We start from the raw sequence: 25,472 nt of genomic DNA, 5'->3' as shown, positions 1-25,472 counted from the left end.
GTTCTCTGGAGATAGATCTAGGTTTTTGAATTTCAAAAATAATTGCAAATTGTTTCTTTCTCTGAGACCTCGTTCCTCTGGTGACCCTGCTCAGCAAGTTAAAATTATTATTTCTTTGTTACGTGGTGACCCTCAAGATTGGGCATTCTCCCTGGCGCCAGGAGATCCTGCATTGCTAAATGTGGATGCGTTTTTTCTGGCGCTTGGATTGCTTTATGAGGAACCTAATCTAGTAGACCAGGCAGAAAAGATTTTGCTGGCTCTCTCTCAGGGTCAGGATGAAGCAGAGGTTTACTGTCAGAAGTTTAGGAAGTGGTCTGTGCTCACTCAATGGAATGAGTGTGCCCTGGCAGCGATTTTCAGAAAGGGTCTTTCTGAAGCTCTTAAGGATGTTATGGTGGGGTTCCCCACGCCTGCGGGTCTGAATGAGTCAATGTCTTTGGCCATTCAAATTGATCGGCGTTTGCGGGAGCGCAAACCTGTGCACCATCTGGCGGTGTTTTCTGAACAGAAGCCTGAGTCTATGCAATGTGACAGGATTCTGACCAGAATTGAACGGCAAAATCACAGACGTCAGAATGGGTTGTGCTTTTACTGTGGTGACTCCACTCATGTTATCTCTGATTGTTCTAAGCGCACAAAGAGGTTCGCTAAGTCTGTCACCATTGGTACTGTACAGCCTAAATTCATTTTGTCTGTTACTTTGATTTGCTCTCTGTCATCCTACTCTGTTATGGCTTTTGTGGATTCAGGCGCTGCCCTGAATTTGATGGATTTGTCATTTGCCAGGCGCTGTGGTTTTATCTTGGAGCCATTGCAATTCCCTATTCCACTAAAGGGAATTGATGCTACGCCATTGGCCAAGAATAAGCCTCAGTACTGGACTCAAGTGACTATGTGCATGACTCCTGCACATCAGGAGGTTATTCGCTTTCTGGTGTTACATAATTTGCATGATGTTGTCGTGTTGGGTCTGCCATGGCTGCAGGTTCATAATCCAGTCCTGGATTGGAAAGCAATGTCTGTGTCAAGTTGGGGTTGTCAAGGGGTACATGGCGATGTTCCTTTGGTGTCAATTGCTTCTTCTACTCCTTCTGAAGTCCCTGAATTTTTGTCGGATTACCAGGATGTATTTGATGAGCCCAAATCCAGTGCCCTACCTCCTCATAGGGATTGTGATTGTGCCATAAATTTGATTCCTGGTAGTAAGTTCCCTAAGGGTCGACTTTTTAATTTATCTGTACCAGAACATACCGCTATGCGGAGCTATATAAAGGAGTCTTTGGAGAAAGGGGATATTCGTCCGTCCTCGTCACCTTTGGGTGCAGGGTTCTTTTTTGTGGCCAAGAAGGATGGTTCTCTGAGACCCTGTAGAGAATATCGCCTTCTAAATAAAATCACGGTCAAATTTCAGTACCCTTTGCCTCTGCTGTCCGATCTGTTTGCTCGGATTAGGGGGGGCTAGTTGGTTCACCAAGATAGATCTTCGAGGAGCTTATAATCTTGTGCGTATAAAGCAGGGCGATGAATGGAAGACAGCATTTAATATGCCTGAAGGTCATTTTGAGTACTTGGTGATGCCTTTTGGGCTTTCTAATGCCCCTTCCGTGTTTCAGTCCTTCATGCACGACATCTTCCGAGAGTATCTGGATAGATTCATGATTGTGTACCTGGATGATATTTTGGTCTTTTCTGATGATTGGGAGTCTCATGTGAAGCAGGTCAGGATGTTGTTTCAGGTCCTGCGTGCCAATGCCTTGTTTGTGAAGTGCTCTAAATGTCTCTTTGGAGTCCAGAAGGTTTCCTTTTTGGGCTTTATTTTTTCCCCTTCTACTATCGAGATGGATCCAGTTAAAGTCCAGGCCATCTATGACTGGACTCAACCTACATCGGTGAAGAGCCTTCAGAAGTTCTTGGGCTTTGCTAATTTTTACCGGCGCTTCATCACTAATTTTTCTAGTGTGGTTAAGCCTTTGACGGATTTGACTAGAAAGGGTGCTGATGTGACTAATTGGTCTTCTGCGGCCGTTGAGGCCTTTCAGGAGCTGAAACGTCGGTTTTCTTCGGCTCCTGTCTTGCGTCAGCCTGATGTCTCTCTTCCCTTTCAGGTCGAGGTTGATGCTTCTGAGATTGGAGCAGGGGCTGTCTTGTCACAGAGAAGCTCTGATGGCTCGGTGATGAGACCATGTGCTTTCTTTTCTAGAAAGTTTTCGCCTGCCGAGCGGAATTATGATGTTGGTAATCGGGAGTTGTTGGCAATGAAGTGGGCATTCGAGGAGTGGCGACATTGGCTTGAGGGAGTCAAGCATCGCGTGGTGGTCTTGACGGATCACAAGAATTTGATTTATCTCGAGTCTGCCAAGCGGTTAAATCCTAGACAAGCTCGATGGTCGCTGTTTTTCTCCCATTTTGATTTTGTGGTTTCATACCTTCCGGGCTCAAAGAATGTGAAGGCTGATGCCCTTTCTAGGAGTTTTGTGCCTGACTCTCCGGGAGTTTCTGAGCCGGCTGGTATCCTCAGAGAGGGGGTGATCTTGTCTGCCATCTCCCCTGATTTGCGGCGGGTGCTGCAGGAGTTTCAGGCCGATAGACCTGACCGTTGTCCACCGGAGAGACTGTTTGTCCCGGATAGATGGACCAGTAGAGTTATTTCCGAGGTTCATTCTTCAGTGTTAGCGGGTCATTCTGGGATCTTTGGTACCAGGGATTTGGTGGCTAGGTCCTTTTGGTGGCTTTCTTTGTCACGGGATGTGCGTTCCTTTGTGCAGTCCTGTGGGATCTGTGCTCGGGCCAAGCCTTGCTGTTCTCGTGCCAGTGGATTGCTTTCGCCTTTGCCTGTCCCGAAGAGGCCTTGGACGCATATTTCCATGGATTTTATTTCGGATCTTCCAGTCTCTCAGAGGATGTCTGTCATCTGGGTGGTTTGTGATCAATTTTCTAAAATGGTCCATTTGGTGCCTTTGCCTAAGTTGCCCTCCTCCTCTCATTTGGTTCCGCTGTTTATTCAGAATGTGGTCCGTTTGCATGGTATTCCGGAGAACATTGTGTCTGATAGAGGGTCCCAGTTTGTGTCCAGATTTTGGCGGTCCTTTTGTGCTAAGATGGGCATTGATTTGTCTTTTTCTTCGACCTTCCATCCTCAGACGAATGGCCAAGCCGAACGTACGAATCAGACCTTGGAAACTTATCTGAGATGTTTTGTTTCTGCTGATCAGGATGATTGGGTGACTTTTTTGCCATTGGCTGAGTTCGCCCTCAATAATCGGGCTAGTTCCGCTACTTTGGTTTCGCCTTTTTTTTGTAATTCTGGTTTTCATCCTCGTTTTTCCTCAGGTCAGGTTGAACCTTCTGACTGTCCTGGGGTGGATTCTGTGTTGGATAGGTTACAGCAGATTTGGAACCACGTAGTGGACAATTTGACGTTGTCACAGGAGAAGGCTCAGTGCTTTGCTAATCGCCGTCGCTGTGTGGGTCCCCGACTTCGTGTGGGGGATTTGGTATGGTTGTCATCTCGTTATGTTCCTATGAAGGTTTCCTCTCCTAAGTTCAAACCTCGTTTCATCGGTCCTTATAAGATTTTGGAAATCCTCAATCCGGTGTCATTTCGTTTGGACCTCCCAGCATCTTTTGCCATTCATAATGTGTTCCATAGGTCATTGTTGCGGAGGTATGTGGTGCCTGTGGTTCCGTCTGTTGACCCTCCTGCTCCGGTGTTGGTCGAGGGAGAATTGGAGTATGTGGTGGAGAAGATCTTGGATTCTCGTATTTCGAGATGGAAGCTTCAGTACTTGGTTAAATGGAAGGGCTATGGTCAGGAGGATAATTCCTGGGATGTTGCCTCTGATGTCCATGCTGCCGATTTGGTTCGTGCCTTTCATTTGGCTCATCCTGATCGGCCTGGGAGCTCTGGGGAGGGTTCGGTGACCCCTCCTCAAGGGGGGGGATACTGTTGTGAATTCCGTTCTCGGGCTCCCTCCTGTGGTCATGAGTGGTACTTTGTGAGTTCTGTTCATGGGCTCCCTCTGGTGGTTTTTAGTGTTACGGCTGGTCTGTAGCTGGACTCCAGCTGCCTCGTTTCCTGCTAGGCCTGCTGCCTATTTAACTCCATCTGGACCTTTACTTGTTGCCTTCTGTCGTTGTATTCAGTACTAGTTCAGATCTCTCTGGGACTTCCCTTGTGACCTGTCTCCTCGTGGTGAAGCTAAGTTCATGCTAGTCCATTTTTGCTCATTTCTATTTGAAAATGTTTCTCAGTATGTTATGAGTTCAGTCCAGCTTCTTATATGCTATTTGATTGCTAGCTGGAAGCTCTGGGGTGCGGAGTTGCGCCCCTCACACCGTGAGTCGGTGTGGGGGTCTTTTTGTATTCTCTGCGTGGATACTTTTGTAGTATTTTATACTGACTGCACAGATTCCTTGCTATCTTCTGACTATTTAGTTATTAGCAGGCCTTATTTGCTAAAACCTATTTTCATTTCTATGTTTGTGTTTTCCCCTTAAACTCACCGTTATTATTTGTGGGGGGCTGCTTACACTTTGGGGAAAATTTCTCTGAGGCAAGTGAGGCTTTGTTTCTCTCTAGGGGTAGCTAGTTTCTCAGGCTGTGAACGAGGCGTCTAGGCCGAGTTAGGAACTCTCCACGGCTGCCTATAGTGTGGTTTGATAGGATCAGAATTGCGGTCAGTAAAGTTCCCACATTCCCAGAGCTTGTCCTTATTTTTGGGTTTACTTATCAGGTCAGTTCATGTGTTCTAACCACCAGGATCATAACACCTTGCTACCTGTGGTTTGCTGGCAAATTACTCCTTTCTTTCTCCTGTCCTGGGACAGAACCTGCATGGCAGGCAGCTTGAGGTGTACTCTTAGGGGTCTCTGACACGGTGACTCCTGGCTCTATTTGCTGCTGTGCCTCAGGTATGGTAAGGGCAGTATACTTATATTCCTATGCCCTCCGGCTCTGCTGTGGACCTTACAGCTATCCACAACCTTGGGCTCCCGGTGCCCGGTTTCTGCACTCTGGCTCTTAGAGGCCTAATCGTGGCCTCCTAGAGCCCTCAATCTCTCCTCTGCTCCTTTCCTGTCTGCTCCAGACGTCTGCTCTTACTCAGTGTCTCCCTCAGACTGGCTGACTCATCCTCATTAGGATGGATATAGGGAAGCTGCCCTAAAACAGGGTTTTGAGCTCCCCCTCCTGGCCTGGATTCAGAAGGTGTTGTGTGTGGGATTTACTTGCCAAAAGAATTCCTCTTGTTTTCAGGCATAGCACTACCTTCCCCGTGAGAAAGGCAGCACTACTGTGGTACTCGATCTCCTGGGGTGCCACACATGCACTTTTAGCACTTTTAGCACTGGTCCAATACTTTTATCACCTAGCTGCATGATAAATTCTTGATCACGGGCAGGGCGTAATGACCCCGGTTGCAGTGGTCATGACTGCAACTGGGCCTATGCGGGTGGGTGCCTGCCATTGACAGCAGGAACTTCAACTGGATGTGTGTCCTTAGATGGGTCTGTGCGTGACAATACATGCTGCTGGCCAATCAGAGGCCAGCCGCTGACGTCGTCGTGCATGTGACTAGCGGTGCATGGAAGTGACGTCTTGCACTCCAATTGCTTGCACACTGAAGTCAGCTGCCAGCTTCAGAAGGGAACGGAGGGAAGATGAGTATTTTTTTTAACTAATGAGTACATGGTGGAAACATTACTACATGGATGATTATGGGCTGTGCATTATACTTTATGAAAGACTATAAGGTGCATTATACTTTATGGGTGGCTATGAGGTGCATTCAACTTTATGGATGGCTATGGGCTGCGCATTATACTTTAGAGATGGCTATGGGCTGTGAATTATAATTTATGGATGACTATGGGATGTGCATTATACTTAATGGATGACTATGGGCTGTGCATTGTACTTTAGTGATAACTATAGGCTGTGCAGTATACTGTGTGGATGATTATGGGCAGTACATTATACTTTATGATTATGGGCAGTGCATTATACTGTATGAATGACTATGGGCTATGCATTTTAATTTATGGTGGACTATGGGCTGTGCATTACAATTTATAGATGATTATGGGCTGTACATTATACTTTATGGATGACTAAGGGCTGTGCATTATACTTTATAGATGATTATGGGCTGTGCATTATACTGTATGGATGATTATAGGCTGTTCATTATACTTTATGGATGACTATGGGCTGTGCATTATACTTTATGATTATGGGCTGTGCATTATACTGTATGAATGACTATGGGCTATGCGTTTTAATTTATGGTGGACTATGGGCTGTACATTTTACTTTATGGAGGACTATGGGTTGTGAATTATACTATAAGAAGGATATGAGCTATGCATTATACTAGCATTGAGGTGCATTATACCATATGGAGGACTATGGGCTGTGTATTATACTAATATGGAGATGCATTATACTATATGGAGGACTATGGACAGTTCATTATACTATGTGTAGGACTATGGGCTGTGCAGTATATTATATGGAGGACTTTGGGATGCATTATACCATATGGAGGACTATGGAGGTGCATAATACTATAGAAAGGATTATGGGCTGTGCGTTATACTATATGGAGGACTATGGAGAGTGCATTATACTTCTGCTATGGTGCCACATGACCTCTATGTACATCCCTAGTGAGTATAATGGTTAATTTTTTATACATTAAATAATAGTGGCAGAGCGGGGGATATATATACCAGGATGGAGGGCGCATATATAAATACATAGAGGATAGAGGGCCCTAGTCTAAATCTTGCACTGCGGCCCATCATACTCTAGTTATGCCACTTACATGTAGTGAGATGCATTTATCAAAATGGCATCTTATACTTCTTCACAGTAGTAATAAGCCACACATAACCCAGAAGTCAGACATGTGCGATCACTGGGCCAGTGTAATACCAGACAATGGTGGTCATGATAAGATAACTGCATTCACAACAGTAGTGACAGTTTTACACAGTGATCTGATGACACTACTGATATAACAGTGCCCCAATATGTCTGCTGCTATATAATCACACATGTAACAGTCTTATAGAACAGCTTCCCCATGTAACATGCCTATATCTGGTGTATGTACAGCCAGCATATACAGGCAATGAACGGAAGAACTAGAAGGTGACTGATGATAGAACTATAGAACTGATGATGTCATAATAGAACTGATGATGTCACAGACAGAACTAGCTGACACACACGCAGCTGATTTCTGCTCACTTTGCTCTTGATGTTAGATCGGTGTGAATCGTATAGTTTGCTCTGTAGAATATTTCTATAATTTTTGGCTACAACTTCTGGACCAGGACTGGAATTGACTACTTGGCTGACGGGTAAGATGCCACATTTATCATTTGTCAGGTATGATAACGGTATTACTAATTTTGTACGGTATTACATTATATATATGTGATCTAAAATTCTCACATTAGGTCGGATTCACCCTGGACATTAATGTAGCAATTTCAGACCATAATGTACCGACACTTCAGCACAACTATATTTTTATAACATATTTTTTTCTCCTGATTATCCACTGAACCTGTGGATTTAATGATTACATTACAAGGCATTACATTACAAGGCATTGTTACCAATCACTATGAATCTGTCAGGCAAAGTATAAGGCCTTGTCTCTTCCTTCTGTCAGACTTCCAGATGCCATGATCACTATTGACTGTGGCATCTAAGTAGATATCCCCATCAATCCGGACCCCCAATTCTGTGCTGCAGCTGGAGTGGGCTAGGTGAGAGAGGGGAGCTCGTAGCACCACCATCTTGGCGTGAAAGCCTTTTCATGTCGTGAAACAAAGTAGTACCTTCCATTAGTGAATGAAAAAGCAGAGAGATGACAGGAAAGGGTTAACATTGTGTCTTTCAAAACAATATACTGAATATACTGTATAGGATGAATCATTTCTACAGCTGCTGACGTTGTGGGCAGCAATGCAGCTGATGATGTCACAGACAAATAGAATTGATGATGTCATAATAGAACTGATGATGTCACAGACAAATAGAACTGATGATGTCCCAGACAGTACTAGCCTAGATAACTGCACGCGCAGCTGATTTCCGCTCACTTTACTCTTGACGTTAGATCGGTGTGAATACTACAGTCTGCTGTGAAGAATATTTCGACAATTTCTGCCTGTCACATCTGGACCAGGACTGGAAATGACTACTTAGCTGACAGGTGAGATGCCGCATTTATCATTTGTCAGATATGATAACAGTATTAAAAATTCTGTACGGTATTACATTATATATATATCTATACACACATACAGTGGCATGTAAACGTTTAGGCACCGCTGGTCAACATTACTAAAGTTAAAGATGACACATTCCCTTTATATTTTAAGCAAAAAATAATTATATTTTCATCTTTTACATTGTAAAAATTACAAAAAGGAAAATGAGTTGATACAAAAGTTTTGGCGCCCTGCATGGCTAGTACCTATATGATCAAACAAGGAGTGTCCTTTCATATAGTGTCACAAGCAGTAATATAAATCACACGGTCCCCATATGTACCCTACATTTAGGGCAACAGGCAAACAGAAGTTAACACTTAGTGGGATTTTTAAAACCGAATATAATTTATTGTCAAAATTATTTTAAAAGAAAAAACAACATATAATTTCATAAAACAACTAGTGCGTCTTGTGTGAGGGATCGCACAGTAAATGACCTCTACACATAGTACCAATAATATTATGCATCCATTTGTTCAAAACACTATATTGGATCTAAAAGAACCGTATCATGATTACCTCCATATAGAGGGGTATCATTCCCTGAATTAATATGTCTGCTTATTGTAAGGATCTGGCCAAAGAGAGAAACCAACAAGCAATCATACCATGGTACATATTTATAGGATTATAGCATTAGCCAGTCTAAGACTGAATGTATTTAAAGTGCAATTCCATATATTATTATTATTATTACTTATTTATATAGCACCATTAATTCCATGGTGCTGTACATGGGATGGGGTTACATCAGAATACAAATATCACTTACAGTAAACAAAACTAACAATGACAGACTGATACAGAGGGGCGAGGACCCTGCCCTTGCACTCTTACATTCTACAGGATTGTGGGGAAGGAGACAGTAGGTCGGGGGTTGCAGTAGCTCCGATGGTGTTGAGGTGGCCGTGTGGTCATTACAGGCTGTAAGCTTCTTTGAAGAGATGGGTTTTCAGGTTCCGTTTGAAGGATCCAAATGTGGTGGACAACCGGACGTGTTGGGGCACAGAATTCCAGAGGATAGGGGATAGGGGGAAGTCTTGGAGGCAATTGGGTGAGGAGCGAATAAGTGTGGAGGAGAGAAGGAGGTCTTGGGAGGACCGGAGATTACGTGAGGGAAGATATTAAGAGATTAGTTCGGAAATATACGGAGGAGAAAGGTTATGGATGGCTTTGTAGGTCAATGTTAGTAGTTTAAACTGGATACGCTGGGAAATTGGGAGCCAGTGAAGGGATTTGCAAAGAGGGGAAGCAGGAGTGTAGCGAGGAGAGAGTTTAATTAGTCGGGCAGCAGAGTTAAGGACGGACTGGAGGGGTGCGAGAGTGTTAGAGGGTAGGCCACAAAGGAGGATGTTGCAGTAGTCAAGGCGAGAGATGATTAGGGCATGCCCAAGCATTTTGGTAGAGTGAGGGTTGAGGAAAGGACAGATTCTGGAAATATTTTTGAGCTGGAGGCGACAGGAGGTGGCGAGAGCTTGGATGTGTGGTTTAAAGGACAGGGCAGAGACAAGGGTTACTCCGAGGCAGCGGATTACCGGGACGGGGGAAAGTGTGAATTCATTTATTGTGATAGATAGATCAGGTAGGGAAGATGTGCGAGATGGAGGAAAGATAATTAGTTTGATTTTGTCCACACTGAGTTTGAGGAAGCAAGAGGAGAAGAAGGAGGACATGGCTGATAGACACTCTGGGATCCTGGAAAGCAGAGAGGTAACATCTGGGCCAGAGAGGTAGATCTGAGTGTCATCGGCATATAGATGGTACTGGAAGCCATATGACCTTATGAGCTGTCCCAGGCCAAGGGTATAGATTGAAAAGATAAGAGGTCCTAGGACAGAGCCTTGAGGGACACCAACAGAGAGGGGGCGAGATGAAGAGGTAGTATGGGAGTAGGAAACATTAAATGTTCGGTTGGTGAGGTATTAGGAGATCCAGGATAGGGCGAGGTCTTTGACACCAAAGGAAGAGAGGATCTGTAGTAGGAGGCAGTGGTCAACTGTGTCGAAGGCAGAGCACAGGTCTAGAAGGAGGAGTATAGAGAATTGTCTGTTAACTTTGGCTGTAAGTAAGTCGTTTGTAAGTTTGGTCAGGGCAGTCTCAGTGGAATGGTGGGGAGTGGGACGGAAGCCAGATTGTAGGCTGTTGAAGAGAGAGTTAGATGCAAGGTGAGAGGAAAGTTCAGCGTGGACATGCTGCTCAAGTAGTTTGGAAGCAAATGGGAGCAAAGATGGGGCGTTAAGCTGGACATAGGTGTGATTGTGGCATGTTTGAAAGCAGAGGGGAAGGTACCAGAAGTTAGTGATAGGTTGAAGAGATGGGTTAGGGATGGGATTAGTGTAGTGGTGAGGTTGGGGAGGAGGTGGGATGGGATGGTGTCGACTGCACAAGTGGTGAGTAGGGTTGAGCGAAACGGGTCGATCATTTTCAAAAGTCGCCGACTTTTGGCTAAGTCGGCGTCTCATGAAACCCGATCCGACCCCTGTGCTTGTCGGCCATGCGGTACGCGACTTTCGCGCCAAAGTCGCGTTTCAATGACGCGAAAAGCGCCATTTCTCAGCCAATGAAGGTGAACGCAGAGTGTGGGCAGCGTGATGACATAGATCCTGGTCCCCACCATCTTAGAGAAGGGCATTGCAGTGATTGGCTTGCTGTCTGCGGCGTCACAGGGGCTATAAAGGGGCGTTCCCGCCGACCGCCATCTTACTGCTGCTGATCTGAGCTTAGGGACAGGTTGCTGCCGCTTCATCAGAAGCAGGGAGAGCGTTAGGCAGGGTCCACTAACCACCAAACCGCTTGTGCTGCAGCGATTTCCACTGTCCAACACCACCTTCGGTGTGCAGGAACAGTGGAAGCTATTTTTTTTTTTTTTTCCCCTCAGCGCTGTAGCTCATTGGGCTGCCCTAGAAGGCTCCGTGATAGCTGTATTGCTGTGTGTACGCCACTGTGGAAACCAACTGCTTTTTTCAAAGCACATATCCTCTTGTTCCTTCCTTTCTGCACAGCTATCTTTTTTGTTTGTCCACACTTTTTATTTAATTTGTGCATCAGTCCACTCCTATTGCTGCCTGCCATACCTGGCTTACATTACTGCAGGGAGATAGTAATTGTAGGACAGTTTTTTTTTTTTTTTTGATTTTTTTTTGGGGGAGATTAAGATTGGCATTTCTGCTACAGTGCCATCCCTGTGTGTGCCATCTCTCACTGAGTGGGCCATAGAAAGCCTATTTATTTTTTCCGTGATTTGTGTTCTAAAATCTACCTCAACACAGAAACACTACATCAATCAGTGGGAGAAAAATATTGGCCTCAGTCAGGGCTTGTGTGCCACTGCTGTGTGTGCGCTATCTCTCATTCAGTGGGCTATAGCAAGCCTATATTTTTTTTTTTTTTTTTTTTTTTAATATTATTTGGTTTCAAAAGTCTCCCTGAAAAAAAAAAAAAACCTAAAAAAACAGTGGGAGAGTAATATTGCCCTTTCAGCTTGTGTGCCAGTCTTGACTCCTGGGTGTGCCACCTCTCTCCCTCTCATTCAGTGGGCCATAGAAAGCCTATTTATTTTTTTTTTAAAATATTATTGGGTTTCTAAAGTCTCCCTGAAAAAAACAAAAAATACATAAAAAAACAGTGGGAGAGTAATATTGCCCTTTCAGCTTGTGTGCCAGTCTTGACTCCTGGGTGTGCCACCTCTCTCCCTCTCATTCAGTGGGCCATAGAAAGCCTTTTTTTTTTTTGGTTTTTTTAATATTATTTGGTTTCTAAAGTCTCCCTGAAAAAAACAAAAAAAAACATAAAAAACAGTGGGAGAGTAATATTGCCCTTTCAGCTTGTGCGCCAGTCTTGACTCCTGGTTGTGCCACCTCTCTCTCTCTAATTGTGGGCCATAGAAAGCCTTTTTTTTTTTTTAAAATATTATTGGGTTTCTAAAGTCTCCCTGAAAAAACAAAAAATACATAAAAAAACAGTGGGAGAGTAATATTGCCCTTTCAGCTTGTGTGCCAGTCTTGACTCCTGGGTGTGCCACCTCTCTCCCTTTCATTCAGTGGGCCATAGAAAGCCTATTTATTTTTTCCGTGATTTGTGTTCTAAATTCTACCTCAACACAAAAACACTACATCAATCAGTGGGAGAAAAATATTGGCCTCAGTCAGGGCTTGTGTGCCACTGCTGTGTGTGCTATCTCTCATTCAGTGGGCTATAGCAAGCCTATTTTTTTTTTTTTTTTTTTTTTTTTAATATTATTTGGTTTCTAAAGTCTCCCTGAAAAAAAAAAAAAACCTAAAAAAACAGTGGGAGAGTAATATTGCCCTTTCAGCTTGTGTGCCAGTCTTGACTCCTGGGTGTGCCACCTCTCTCCCTCTCATTCAGTGGGCCATAGAAAGCCTATTTATTTTTTTTTAAAAATATTATTGGGTTTCTAAAGTCTCCCTGAAAAAACAAAAAATACATAAAAAAACAGTGGGAGAGTAATATTGCCCTTTCAGCTTGTGTGCCAGTCTTGACTCCTGGGTGTGCCACCTCTCTCCCTCTCATTCAGTGGGCCATAGAAAGCCTATTTATTTTTTTTTAAAAATATTATTGGGTTTCTAAAGTCTCCCTGAAAAAACAAAAAATACATAAAAAAACAGTGGGAGAGTAATATTGCCCTTTCAGCTTGTGTGCCAGTCTTGACTCCTGGGTGTGCCACCTCTCTCCCTCTCATTCAGTGGGCCATAGAAAGCCTATTTATTTTTTTTTTTAAATATTATTGGGTTTCTAAAGTCTCCCTGAAAAAACAAAAAATACATAAAAAAACAGTGGGAGAGTAATATTGCCCTTTCAGCTTGTGTGCCAGTCTTGACTCCTGGGTGTGCCACCTCTCTCCCTTTCATTCAGTGGGCCATAGAAAGCCTATTTTTTTTTTTTTTAATATTATTTGGTTTCTAATTCTCCCTGAAAAAAAAAAAAAAACCTAAAAAAACAGTGGGAGAGTAATATTGCCCTTTCAGCTTGTGTGCCAGTCTTGACTCCTGGGTGTGCCACCTCTCTCCCTCTCATTCAGTGGGCCATAGAAAGCCTATTTATTTTTTTTTTAAAATATTATTGGGTTTCTAAAGTCTCCCTGAAAAAACAAAAAATACATAAAAAAACAGTGGGAGAGTAATATTGCCCTTTCAGCTTGTGTGCCAGTCTTGACTCCTGGGTGTGCCACCTCTCTCCCTTTCATTCAGTGGGCCATAGAAAGCCTATTTTTTTTTTTTTTAATATTATTTGGTTTCTAATTCTCCCTGAAAAAAAAAAAAAAACCTAAAAAAACAGTGGGAGAGTAATATTGCCCTTTCAGCTTGTGTGCCAGTCTTGACTCCTGGGTGTGCCACCTCTCTCCCTCTCATTCAGTGGGCCATAGAAAGCCTATTTATTTTTTTTTTAAAATATTATTGGGTTTCTAAAGTCTCCCTGAAAAAACAAAAAATACATAAAAAAACAGTGGGAGAGTAATATTGCCCTTTCAGCTTGTGTGCCAGTCTTGACTCCTGGGTGTGCCACCTCTCTCCCTTTCATTCAGTGGGCCATAGAAAGCCTATTTTTTTTTTTTTTAATATTATTTGGTTTCTAATTCTCCCTGAAAAAAAAAAAAAAACCTAAAAAAACAGTGGGAGAGTAATATTGCCCTTTCAGCTTGTGTGCCAGTCTTGACTCCTGGGTGTGCCACCTCTCTCCCTCTCATTCAGTGGGCCATAGAAAGCCTATTTATTTTTTTTTTTAAATATTATTGGGTTTCTAAAGTCTCCCTGAAAAAACAAAAAATACATAAAAAAACAGTGGGAGAGTAATATTGCCCTTTCAGCTTGTGTGCCAGTCTTGACTCCTGGGTGTGCCACCTCTCTCCCTTTCATTCAGTGGGCCATAGAAAGCCTATTTTTTTTTTTTTTTTAATATTATTTGGTTTCTAATTCTCCCTGAAAAAAAAAAAAAAACCTAAAAAAACAGTGGGAGAGTAATATTGCCCTTTCAGCTTGTGTGCCAGTCTTGACTCCTGGGTGTGCCACCTCTCTCCCTCTCATTCAGTGGGCCATAGAAAGCCTATTTATTTTTTTTTTTAAATATTATTGGGTTTCTAAAGTCTCCCTGAAAAAACAAAAAATACATAAAAAAACAGTGGGAGAGTAATATTGCCCTTTCAGCTTGTGTGCCAGTCTTGACTCCTGGGTGTGCCACCTCTCTCCCTCTCATTCAGTGGGCCATAGAAAGCCTTTTTTTTTTTTGGTTTTTTTAATATTATTTGGTTTCTAAAGTCTCCCTGAAAAAAACAAAAAAAACATAAAAAACAGTGGGAGAGTAATATTGCCCTTTCAGCTTGTGCGCCAGTCTTGACTCCTGGTTGTGCCACCTCTCTCTCTCTAATTGTGGGCCATAGAAAGCCTTTTTTTTTTTTTTTTTTAATATTATTTGGTTTCTAAAGTCTCCCTGAGAAAAAAAAATAAATAAATTAGGTGGGAGATTAATATTGACATTAGTGCTTGAGTGACAGTCCTGCGTGTGTGTCATCTCTGTGATTTTGTGCCACAGAAAACAGAGTGTGTAACATTGTGCCTGATTTTCCTTGTGGTCTCACCAACCTGTTAAGGGATATTGAAATCATACTGAAGTTATAGCTCACCGTGTAAGTTGTTTGATAGCAACAAATAAAGTTACTTTGGTTAAGATTTTAAAACAATGAGGAAGTCTGGTGCAAGAGGTCGTCGTGGGCGTTCATTGTCAGCTGGTAATGATGGTAGTGGTAGTGGAGCATCAGGTGGTCGTGGGGATAAAAATATTCCACCTAAGTCTGGAGCTGTGGAGCCAGTTTCGTCGTCAGGCTACACAAGGCCTCGAACGCTCTCTTTTCTGGGAGTAGGAAAACCGCTTTTAAAGGCGGAGCAGCAACAGCAAGTTTTGGCTTACATTGCAGACTCAGCCTCTAGCTCTTTTGCCTCCTCTTCCGAAACTGGTAAATGTAAAAGCAGCGCGTCGCTTGTGGATGTTCACGGTCAGGGACAAGTCGCTTCCTTGTCCTCCTCAGCAAAAACTACAACAAGAGAGAAGGATGCAGCAGGCGACACAACGGGTCACTCCATGGAGCTCTTTACACATACCGTCCCTGGCTTAGAAAGTGAAACATTTAACAGGCCATGCCCATTACAAGTATATTCTGACATGGAGTGCACTGATGCACAGCCACAGCCAGAGTACTATGCTGCTCCTTTGACTCAGACCACCACATTGCCCTCTCAGGGTACAGATCCACAATCAGACCCTGATGAGACTATGTTGCCCCGCCACGAACGCTATACCACCGACCGACACAGTGACACAGACGAAGTTGCACACGAGCTCGAAGAGGAGGTAATAGATGACCCAGTTATTGACCCCGATTGGCAGCCATTGGGGGAACAGGGTGCAGGCGGCAGTAGTTCAGAAGCGGAGGTGGAGGAGGGGCCGCAGCAGGCATCAACATCGCAACAGGTTCCATCTGCCGGGCCCGTATCTGGACCAAAACGCGTGTCAAAGCCAAAACCTGTTGGAGCACAGCGTTGCCATCCGGTTAAAGCTCAGTCTGCAATCCCTGAAAAGGGATCAGAGTCTAGGAAGAGTGCAGTCTGGCATTTTTTTAAACAACATCCAACTGATCAGCGCAAAGTCATCTGTCAAAAATGTTCAACTAGCTTAAGCAGAGGTCAGAATCTGAAAAGTCTAAATACTAGTTGCATGCATAGACACTTAACCACCATGCATTCTCAAGCCTGGACTAACTACCAAACGTCCCTCAAGGTTGTAGCACCCTCGGCCAATGAAGCTAGTCAGCAACGCAACATCCCTTCCGTCACTGTAAGGCCACCATTTTCCGCACCACCGGCAGTATCTGTGCAGGTTTCTTTGCCAGCCAAAAGCAGTCAGGGTCAGGGAATCACCAGTTTTGTAGGAGGAAATATTGCATGTAGGGCACCGGCGGAAACAATACCGTCTCCAACCGTCTCTCAGTCTGCCATGTCCACCGGCACACCCGAAAGTTCCACGATCTACAGCTCTCCAGTCCAGCTCACCCTACATGAGACTCTGGTTAGAAAAAGGAAGTACTTATCCTCGCATCCGCGTACACAGGGTTTTAACGCCCACATAGCTAGACTAATCTCGTTAGAGATGATGCCCTACCGGTTAGTTGAAAGCGAAGCTTTCAAAGCCCTGATGGAGTACGCTGAACCACGATACGAGCTACCCAGTCGACACTTTTTTTCCAGAAAAGCCATCCCAGCCCTGCACCAGCATGTTAAACAGCGCATCGTCCATGCACTCAGGCAATCTGTGAGTACAAAGGTGCACCTGACTACAGATGCATGGACCAGTAGGCATGGCCAGGGACGTTATGTGTCCATCACGGCACACTGGGTGAATGTGGTGGATGCAGGGTCCACAGGCGACATCAATTTAGGGACAGTTGTGCCTAGCCCACGGTCTAGGAAACAGTTGGCTGTAGGCGTTCGCACCCCCTCCTCCTCCTCCTCGTCCTCCTGCAGAAGCTACAGCTCTTCCACAGAACGCAGTCGGCCAACCACTCCATCGGCAGATGACACTGTTGCACACCAGTTGTCCCATTATGGGCCAGCTACTGCCAAGCGTCAGCAGGCTGTATTGGCTATGAAGTGTTTGGGCGACAACAGACACACCGCGGAAGTTCTGTCCGAGTTCTTGCAACAAGAAACGCAGTCGTGGCTGGGCACAGTAGATCTTGAGGCAGGCAAGGTAGTGAGTGATAACGGAAGGAATTTCATGGCTGCCATCTCCCTTTCCCAACTGAAACACATTCCTTGCCTGGCTCACACCTTAAACCTGGTGGTGCAGTGCTTATTGAAAACTTATCCTGGGTTCTCCGACCTGCTCCTCAAAGTGCGTGCACTTTGCTCACATATCCGACGTTCGCCTGTACACGCCAGCCGTATGCAGACCTATCAGCGGTCTTTGAACCTTCCCCAGCATCGCCTAATCATAGACGTTGCAACAAGGTGGAACTCAACACTGCACATGCTTCAGAGACTGTGCGAACAGAGGCGTGCTGTTATTTATTTGTGGGAGGATACACGGGCAGGCAGTAGGATGGCAGACATGGAGTTGTCAGGTGTGCAGTGGTCGAAGATACAAGACATGTGTCAAGTCCTTCAGTGTTTTGAGGAATGCACACGGCTGGTTAGTGCAGACAACGCCGTAATAAGCATGAGCATCCCCCTAATGCGTCTGCTGATGCAAAGTTTGACGCACATAAAGGAGCAGGCGTCTGCACCAGAGGAAGAGGGAAGCCTTGATGACAGTCAGCCATTGTCTGGTCAGGGCAGTGTACAGGACGAGGTAGCGGGCGAAGAGGAGGTGGAGGACGAGGAGGATGATGGGGATGAGTATATTTTTAATGCGGAAACTTTCACGGGGGCACAGGAAATTGGTTGCGTGTCACGGCCGGGTTCTGGTTTTTTGAGGGACACAAGTGACGTAGATTTGCCTGCAACTGCCCCTCAACCAATCACAACCGGAGATTTGACAAGTGGAACTTTGGCCCACATGGCGGATTATGCCTTACGTATCCTACAAAGGGACACACGCATTACGAAAATGATGAACGATGACGATTACTGGTTGGCCTGCCTCCTTGATCCACGCTATAAAGGCAAATTGCAAAATATTATGCCACATGAGAACTTGGAACTAATATTAGCAACCAAACAATCAACTCTTGTTGACCGTTTGCTTCAGGCATTCCCAGCACACAGCGCACGTGATCGTTCTCACACGAGCTCCAGGGGGCAGCAGACTAGGAGTGTTAGGGGTGCACACATCAGAAGTGGCGTTGGACAGAGGGGTTTTCTGACCAGGTTGTGGAGTGATTTTGCTATGACCGCAGACAGGACAGGTACTGCTGCATCAATTGAAAGTGACAGGAGACAACATTTGTCCAGTATGGTTACTAACTATTTTTCATCCCTTATCGATGTTCTCCCTCAACCGTCATTCCCATTTGATTACTGGGCCTCCAAATTAGACACCTGGCCAGAATTGGCAGAATATGCATTGCAGGAGCTTGCTTGCCCGGCAGCAAGTGTCCTATCAGAAAGAGTATTCAGTGCTGCAGGGTCAATATTAACCGAAAAAAGGACTCGTCTGGCTACCCAAAATGTTGACGATCTAACATTCATTAAAATGAACCACAACTGGATTTCAAAATCTTTTGCCCCACCTTGCCCGGCCGACACCTAGCTTTCCTATGAAAAGCTCTTGCCTGTGAATTACTTTTCTAATGTCTAATTTGCTGCTGCAGATTGTACAGCATACGACATGTTTACACCTCCCTAAATGGCCAAACTCCCCACACGGGGCCGTGGTATCGCGACTTGGCGCAAGCACCCGTGAGACTGCTGTTTGTCTGAAGAGGTGGGTGTGCTCGCTTTTGGTTGACGGCATTGCTACTGGGTCCCTCATAGTACAATGTAGTGTCTCTGGCGGTGGTGGTGCGCACCCAACGTCAGACACACCGTTGTAACATGAGTGGCCCTGGGGCGGTCCCGCCGGCCTCAAGAGAGTTCCCCCCTACCCCAGCTCAAACTGGGCTCTACTACGTGCAAAATTATGTCGCACAGCTCCACCAATCTTTAGTCTATTCGCTGACATCATTCAATGTCTGGCACTGACAATACAAATTTGTAGACATCTATGATGCAACTTAAAGTAGTCTGTGTCTGTGTCCTATATTGGCACCATTAAATAGTTACTGCCAAATTACTATGTCAGAAACACAGCAGATGAGCCCACCCCTGTACCTAAGTATGCCATCTTTTTTTTTGTTTTGGTTGTTTTGCGAGACATTAACATCTATTTATATTTTGGGAGTACTGGGACAGACACTCCTTGCACTACTCCTCCACTCAGCACCAAGCTGCCTGCCCGTGTATCCATGTAACCGCTGTAAAACTGCCATGAGCCTATTGTTTGTTATTTTAGGCCTTTGATAGCCTGTCTGCGGTCCCTACTCCTCCACTGACCACCAAGCTGCCTGCCCGTGTATCCATGTAACCGCTGTAAAACTGCCATGAGCCTATTGTTTGTTATTTTAGGCCTTCGAAGCCTGTCTGCGGTCCATACTTTAAATACTCCTCCACTCAGCACCAAGCTGCCTGCCCGTGTATCCATGCAACCGCTGTAAAACTGCCATGAGCCTATTGTTTGTTATGTTAGGCCTTTGATAGCCTGTCTGCGGTCCCTACTTTAAATACTCCTCCACTCACCACCACCAAGCTGCCTGCCCGTGTATCCATGTAACCGCTGTGAAACTGCCATGAGCCTATTGTTTTTTTATGTTAGGCCTTTGATAGCCTGTCTGCGGTCCCTACTTTAAATACTCCTCCACTCACCACCACCAAGCTGCCTGCCCGTGTATCCATGTAACCGCTGTAAAACTGCCATGAGCCTATTGTTTGTTATGTTAGGCCTTTGAAGCCTTTCTGCGCTCCCTCCTTCCACTAGTCCTCCACTGACCAGACCACTGCTGCCCGTGTACCCCTGGAACCAATTTTAAAGTGCCTACAGCCAGCCCATTTTATTGTGTTAGGCCTTCGAAGCCTGTCTGCGGTCCCTCCTTCCACTAGTCCTCCACTGACCAGACCACTGCTGCCCGTGTACCCCTGGAACCAATTTTAAAGTGCCTACAGCCAGCCCATTTTATTGTGTTAGGCCTTCGAAGCCTGTCTGCGGTCCATACTTCCACTAGGCCTCCACTGACCAGACCACTGCTGCCCGTGTACCCCTGGAACCAATTTTAAAGTGCCTACAGCCAGCCCATTTTATTGTGTTAGGCCTTCGAAGCCTGTCTGCGGTCCATACTTCCACTAGTCCTCCACTGACCAGACCACTGCTGCCCGTGTACCCCTGGAACCAATTTTAAAGTGCCTACAGTCAGCCCATTTTATTGTGTTAGGCCTTCGAAGCCTGTCTGCGGTCCCTCCTTCCACTAGGCCTCCACTGACCAGACCACTGCTGCCCGTGTACCCCTGGAACCAATTTTAAAGTGCCTACAGCCAGCCCATTTTATTGTGTTAGGCCTTCGAAGCCTGTCTGCGGTCCATACTTCCACTAGGCCTCCACTGACCAGACCACTGCTGCCCGTGTACCCCTGGAACCAATTTTAAAGTGCCTACAGCCAGCCCATTTTATTGTGTTAGGCCTTCGAAGCCTGTCTGCGGTCCATACTTCCACTAGTCCTCCACTGACCAGACCACTGCTGCCCGTGTACCCCTGGAACCAATTTTAAAGTGCCTACAGTCAGCCCATTTTATTGTGTTAGGCCTTCGAAGCCTGTCTGCGGTCCATACTTCCACTAGGCCTCCACTGACCAGACCACTGCTGCCCGTGTACCCCTGGAACCAATTTTAAAGTGCCTACAGCCAGCCCATTTTATTGTGTTAGGCCTTCGAAGCCTGTCTGCGGTCCATACTTTAAATACTCCTCCACTCAGCACCAAGCTGCCTGCCCGTGTATCCATGTAACCGCTGTAAAACTGCCATGAGCCTATTGTTTGTTATGTTAGGCCTTTGATAGCCTGTCTGCGGTCCCTACTTTAAATACTCCTCCACTCACCACCACCAAGCTGCCTGCCCGTGTATCCATGTAACCGCTGTGAAACTGCCATGAGCCTATTGTTTTTTTATGTTAGGCCTTTGATAGCCTGTCTGCGGTCCCTACTTTAAATACTCCTCCACTCACCACCACCAAGCTGCCTGCCCGTGTATCCATGTAACCGCTGTAAAACTGCCATGAGCCTATTGTTTGTTATGTTAGGCCTTTGAAGCCTTTCTGCGCTCCCTCCTTCCACTAGTCCTCCACTGACCAGACCACTGCTGCCCGTGTACCCCTGGAACCAATTTTAAAGTGCCTACAGCCAGCCCATTTTATTGTGTTAGGCCTTCGAAGCCTGTCTGCGGTCCCTCCTTCCACTAGGCCTCCACTGACCAGACCACTGCTGCCCGTGTACCCCTGGAACCAATTTTAAAGTGCCTACAGCCAGCCCATTTTATTGTGTTAGGCCTTCGAAGCCTGTCTGCGGTCCATACTTCCACTAGGCCTCCACTGACCAGACCACTGCTGCCCGTGTACCCCTGGAACCAATTTTAAAGTGCCTACAGCCAGCCCATTTTATTGTGTTAGGCCTTCGAAGCCTGTCTGCGGTCCATACTTCCACTAGTCCTCCACTGACCAGACCACTGCTGCCCGTGTACCCCTGGAACCAATTTTAAAGTGCCTACAGTCAGCCCATTTTATTGTGTTAGGCCTTCGAAGCCTGTCTGCGGTCCATACTTCCACTAGGCCTCCACTGACCAGACCACTGCTGCCCGTGTACCCCTGGAACCAATTTTAAAGTGCCTACAGCCAGCCCATTTTATTGTGTTAGGCCTTCGAAGCCTGTCTGCGGTCCATACTTTAAATACTCCTCCACTCAGCACCAAGCTGCCTGCCCGTGTATCCATGTAACCGCTGTAAAACTGCCATGAGCCTATTGTTTGTTATGTTAGGCCTTTGATAGCCTGTCTGCGGTCCCTACTTTAAATACTCCTCCACTCACCACCACCAAGCTGCCTGCCCGTGTATCCATGTAACCGCTGTGAAACTGCCATGAGCCTATTGTTTTTTTATGTTAGGCATTTGATAGCCTGTCTGCGGTCCCTACTTTAAATACTCCTCCACTCACCACCACCAAGCTGCCTGCCCGTGTATCCATGTAACCGCTGTAAAACTGCCATGAGCCTATTGTTTGTTATGTTAGGCCTTTGAAGCCTTTCTGCGCTCCCTCCTTCCACTAGTCCTCCACTGACCAGACCACTGCTGCCCGTGTACCCCTGGAACCAATTTTAAAGTGCCTACAGCCAGCCCATTTTATTGTGTTAGGCCTTCGAAGCCTGTCTGCGGTCCATACTTCCACTAGTCCTCCACTGACCAGACCACTGCTGCCCGTGTACCCCTGGAACCAATTTTAAAGTGCCTACAGTCAGCCCATTTTATTGTGTTAGGCCTTCGAAGCCTGTCTGCGGTCCATACTTCCACTAGGCCTCCACTGACCAGACCACTGCTGCCCGTGTACCCCTGGAACCAATTTTAAAGTGCCTACAGCCAGCCCATTTTATTGTGTTAGGCCTTCGAAGCCTGTCTGCGGTCCATACTTTAAATACTCCTCCACTCACCACCAAGCTGCCTGCCCGTGTATCCATGTAACCGCTGTAAAACTGCCATGAGCCTATTGTTTGTTATGTTAGGCCTTTGATAGCCTGTCTGCGGTCCTTACTTTAAATACTCCTCCACTCACCACCTAGCTGCCTGTGTATCCATGTAACCGATGTAAAACTGCCATGACTGCCTACTGTTTGTTATTTTAGGCCTTTGATAGCCTGTCTGCGGCCCCTACTTGCAATACTCCTCCACTGACCACAATGCTGCCTGGAGTGCCTGCCTGTGTATCCATGTAACCGATGTAAAACTGCCATGACTGCCTACTGTTTGTTATTTTAGGCCTTTGATAGCCTGTCTGCGGCCCCTACTTGCAATACTCCTCCACTGACCACAATGCTGCCTGGAGTGCCTGCCTGTGTATCCATGTAACCGATGTAAAACTGCCATGACTGCCTACTGTTTGTTATTTTAGGCCTTTGATAGCCTGTCTGCGGTCCCTACTTTAAATACTCCTCCACTGACCACCAAGCTGCCTGCCCGTGTATCCATGTAACCGCTGTAAAACTGCCATGAGCCTATTGTTTGTTATTTTAGGCCTTTGATAGCCTGTCTGCGGCCCCTACTTGCAATACTCCTCCACTGACCACAATGCTGCCTGGAGTGCCTGCCTGTGTATCCATGTAACCGATGTAAAACTGCCATGACTGCCTACTGTTTGTTATTTTAGGCCTTTGATAGCCTGTCTGCAGCCCCTACTTGCAATACTCCTCCACTGACCACACCAATGCTGCCCGTGTACCCCTGGAACCTATTTAAAAGTTCATAGAGCCTAGTTATATATTTTATTTACTATTAATAAGGCCATGATGGACTACGCTGTACCACGCTACAAGCTAACCAGTCGACACTTCTTTTGCGAGAAAAGCCATCCCAACCCTCCACCAGCATGTAGAAGACCGCATTGTCCATGCACTCTGGCAATCTGTGAGTACAAAGGTGCACCTGACAACAGACGCATGGACCTGTAGGCATGGCCACGGAAGATTACGTGTCCATTACGGCGCAATGGGTTAATGTGGTGGATGCATGGTCCACAGGGGACAGCCTACTAAGTCTGTCTGCAGTCCCTAATTCAAATTGTCCTCCACTGTCTAAATCGGAACTTCCACCTTCTGGCTTTCGGCCTATAGTATCAGAAATTAAACTGCATTTGGCCTTCAACTTTGGTTAGGGCCTACTAACGGCTTCTGCCCCTCCCTGGTGTTGCCCTCAACTAAATAAAGCTGAGCTTCAACCTTCCGGCTCTCATTATGTGGTTTTAAAAAACAAAATGGTGGTTAGGGCCTACTAACGGCTTCTGCCCCTCCCTGGTGTTGTCCTCAACTAAATAAAGCTGAGCTTCAACCTTCCGGCTCTCATTATGTGGTTTTAAAAAAAAAAAAAATGGTGGTTAGGGCCTACTAACGGCTTCTGCCCCTCCCTGGTGTTGCCCTCAACTAAATAAAGCTGAGCTTCAACCTTCTGCTCCAAATTACCATTTTAAAAAATGCAATAGGCTTTTCCGGCCTACTAAAGGTGTCTGTCTGTGTGCCCCTGCCTGGTGTTGTCCTCAACTGAATAAAGCTGAGCTTCAACCTTCCGGCTCTCATTAAGTGGTTTTAAAAAAAAAAAAATTGGTGGTTAGGGCCTACTAACGGCTTCTGCCCCTCCCTGGTGTTGTCCTCAACTAAATAAAGCTGAGCTTCAACCTTCCGGCTCTCATTAAGTGGTTTTTAAAAAAAAATGGTGGTTAGGGCCTACTAACGGCTTCTGCCCCTCCCTGGTGTTGTCCTCAACTAAATAAAGCTGAGCTTCAACCTTCCGGCTCTCATTAAGTGGTTTTTAAAAAAAAATGGTGGTTAGGGCCTACTAACGGCTTCTGCCCCTCCCTGGTGTTGTCCTCAACTAAATAAAGCTGAGCTTCAACCTTCCGGCTCTCATTAAGTGGTTTTAAAAAAAAAAAAATTGGTGGTTAGGGCCTACTAACGGCTTCTGCCCCTCCCTGGTGTTGTCCTCAACTAAATAAAGCTGAGCTTCAACCTTCCGGCTCTCATTAAGTGGTTTTAAAAAAAAAAAAAATGGTGGTTAGGGCCTACTAACGGCTTCTGCCCCTCCCTGGTGTTGTCCTCAACTAAATAAAGCTGAGCTTCAACCTTCCGGCTCTCATTAAGTGGTTTTAAAAAAAAAAAAATTGGTGGTTAGGGCCTACTAACGGCTTCTGCCCCTCCCTGGTGTTGTCCTCAACTAAATAAAGCTGAGCTTCAACCTTCCGGCTCTCATTAAGTGGTTTTAAAAAAAAAAAAAATGGTGGTTAGGGCCTACTAACGGCTTCTGCCCCTCCCTGGTGTTGTCCTCAACTAAATAAAGCTGAGCTTCAACCTTCCGGCTCTCATTAAGTGGTTTTAAAAAAAAAAAAATTGGTGGTTAGGGCCTACTAACGGCTTCTGCCCCTCCCTGGTGTTGCCCTCAACTAAATAAAGCTGAGCTTCAACCTTCTGCTCCAAATTACCATTTTAAAAAATGCAATAGGCTTTTCCGGCCTACTAAAGGTGTCTGCCCCTCCCTGGTGTTGTCCTCAACTGAACAAAGCTGAGCTTCCACATTCTGGCTTTCGCCCTATACTATCAGATATTAAACTGCATTTGGCCTACTAGTGTGGTTAGGCCCTTGAAACAGTGTCTGCTGCTCTTGGGTTTGCTACTCCACTGAACAAAGCAATGCCGCCTGTTTAGTCCTGTTACCAATTTTGAACTGCATGTAGCCTACTTTATTCTTTGGCCCTATATCTGTTTCCTCCTCATCCTGCCCATTGCCCAGCCACTGCTAAATGAGTCTGCTGGTACATTGACCTAGACCACTACATTCCCCTTGTACTCTACACAGCCAGAATCTGTCCCTGCTGAAAGTAAGGTTCCCCTTCCCGCATG

At 45.7% G+C, this 25,472-nt stretch overlaps 1 protein-coding gene across 7 annotated transcripts in view; it reads left to right on the top strand.

The window, feature by feature from the left end:
* The window catches only part of LOC143776418 (protein kinase C delta type-like), an 89,672-nt gene that overhangs the window by 26,061 nt on the left and 38,139 nt on the right, over positions 1–25,472 (top strand). For 4 of the 7 annotated variants that reach the window (XM_077265802.1, XM_077265800.1, XM_077265803.1 and 1 more), the window contains exon 7: positions 8,136–8,231. The exons of 1 other annotated variant lie outside the window; for it this stretch is intronic. The gene's annotated coding sequence lies outside the window, so the exon portion shown is untranslated. Of the gene's footprint in view, positions 1–7,229; positions 7,369–8,135; positions 8,232–25,472 lie in introns of those variants that run through there. 2 more of the 7 variants (XM_077265805.1, XM_077265804.1) reach the window with 1 other exon arrangement.

This window comes from Ranitomeya variabilis, chromosome 5 (genome assembly GCF_051348905.1).
Source record: "Ranitomeya variabilis isolate aRanVar5 chromosome 5, aRanVar5.hap1, whole genome shotgun sequence".
In the NCBI taxonomy this organism is placed as follows: domain Eukaryota; kingdom Metazoa; phylum Chordata; class Amphibia; order Anura; family Dendrobatidae; genus Ranitomeya; species Ranitomeya variabilis.
Note: the sequence above shows the minus strand (reverse complement) of the source record. Positions and strands in the feature narration are given on the sequence as shown.